Source organism: Physeter macrocephalus, chromosome 1 (assembly GCF_002837175.3).
Source record: "Physeter macrocephalus isolate SW-GA chromosome 1, ASM283717v5, whole genome shotgun sequence".
Lineage (NCBI taxonomy): Eukaryota > Metazoa > Chordata > Mammalia > Artiodactyla > Physeteridae > Physeter > Physeter macrocephalus.
This window is the reverse complement of record NC_041214.2, coordinates 86,798,607-86,800,665: the sequence shown is the minus strand read 5'-3', so window position 1 is coordinate 86,800,665 and position 2,059 is coordinate 86,798,607. Positions and strand designations below refer to the sequence as shown.

The following is a 2,059-nucleotide window of genomic DNA, read 5'->3' as shown; positions in this document are numbered from 1 at the left end:
TTAATGATGTTGAGCATTCTTTCATGTGTTTGTTGGCAATCTGGATATCTTCTTTGGAGAAATGTCTATTTAGGTCTTCTGCCTATTTTTGGATTGGGTTGTTTGTATTTTTGATATTGAGCTGCATGAGCTGCTTGTAAATTTTAGAGGTTAATCCTCTGTCAGTTGCTTCATTTGCAAATATTTTCTCCCATTCTGAGGGCTGTCTTTTCGTCTTGTTTATGGTTTCTTTGCTGTGCAAAAGCTCTTAAGTCTTTCTTAAATAATAAGACTTGAAGGTCAAAATTACTCCTGACCCATGGGCTACAGAGCAGATGTTGTGTTAGCAGGCATGAAAACAACATGAGTCTCATTGTAAATCTCCATCAAAGTTCTTCGATGAACAGGTACATTTTCAAGGAGCAGTAATATATATTTTTTAATATATAGATTTATTTATTTATTTATTTTTGGCTGTGTTGGGTCTTTGTTGCGGTGTGTGGTCTTCTCATGGCGGGCTTTTCTTATTGAGCACAGGCTCTAAGCGTGCAGGCTTCAGTAGTCGTGGTATGTGGCTCAGTAGTTGTGGCTCATGGGTTCTACAGCACAGGCTCAGTAGTTGTGGCCCACGGGCTTAGTTGCCCTGCATCATGTGGGATCTTCCCGGACCAGGGCTAGAACCTGTGTCCCCTGCATTGGCAGGCAGATTCAACCACTGTGCCACCAGGGAAGCCCAGCAGCAATATGTTGAAAGGGATCCTTTTGTCTGAGGAGCAGGTCTCAATGGTGTGCTTTAAATGTTCTGTAAACCATGTTATAAACAGATGTGCTGTCACTGAGGCTTTGTTGTTCCATTTCTAGAACACAGGCAGAGTAGATTTAGCATAATTCTTAAGGGCCTTGGGATTTTCAACATTAAACAAGCATTGTCTTCAATTTAAAGTCACCAGCTGCATGAGACCCTAACAAGGAAGTCAGCCTGTCTTCTGAAGCTTTGAAGCCAGGCATTGATTTCTCCTCTCCAGCTATGAAAGTGCTATATGGCGTCTACTTCCAATATAAGGCTGTTTCATCTACATGGAAAATCTGTTGTTTAGTATAGCCACCTTCATTAGTTATCTTAGCTAGATCTTCTGGATAACTTGCTGCAGCTTCTACCTCAGCACTTGCTGTTTCACCTTGTACTTTTATGTTACAGAGATGTCTTCTTTCCGAAAACCTCATGAACCAACCTCTGCTAGCTTCAAACTTCTTTTCTGCAGCTTCCTCACCTCTCTCAACCTTTATAGAACGGAAGAGAGTTCGAGCCTTGCTCTGGATTATGCTTTGGCTTGGAATATGTGGCTGATTTGGTCTTCTATCCAGACCACTAAACCTTTCTCTATATCAGCAATAAGGCTGTTTCACTTTCTTATCATTCTTGTGTTCACTGGAGCAGCACTTTTAATTTCCTTCAAGAGCTTTTCCTTTGCAATCACAACTTGGCTAACTGGTATAAGAGGCCTAGCTTTCATCCTATCCTGGCTTTCACCATGTCTTCTTCACTAAATTTAATCATTTCTAGCTTTGATTGAAAGTAAAATGTGTGACTCTTCCTTTCACCTGAACACTTAGAGGCCATTGTAGGGTTATTATTTGGCCTAAATTCAATATCGCTGTCTCAGGGACAGAGAGGCCCAAGGAGAGGGAGAGAGACAGGGAAACGGTCGGTGGAGCAGTCAAAATGCTTACAACATTTATCAAGTTCACCATCTTATACGGGTGCAGTTCATGGTGCCCCAAAACAACTACAATAGTAACACTGAAGATCGCTGATCACAGATCACCATACCAAAATGTGACACAGAGACATGAAGTGAGCAAATGCTGTTGGAAAAATGGTGCCAATAGACCTGTAGGATGTAGGGTTGCCACAGGCCTTCAATTTGTAAAAAACCAAAAAACACAAAACAGAAAAAAAAAAAAAATGCAGCATCTGCAAAGCACAATAAAGCAAAGTGCAATAAAACAAGTTAGGTCTATATTCACTACAGTTTACCCTTGAACAACACAGGTTTGAACTGTGCAATTGCACTTACAT

The 2,059-nt window shown here is 40.9% G+C and overlaps 1 pseudogene; it reads right to left on the bottom strand.

Moving 5' to 3' along the window:
• LOC129392326 (tigger transposable element-derived protein 1-like) overlaps positions 1–1,600 on the bottom strand; it is a 3,544-nt pseudogene extending 1,944 nt beyond the window's left edge.
• Positions 1,601–2,059: the final 459 nt, after the last annotated feature.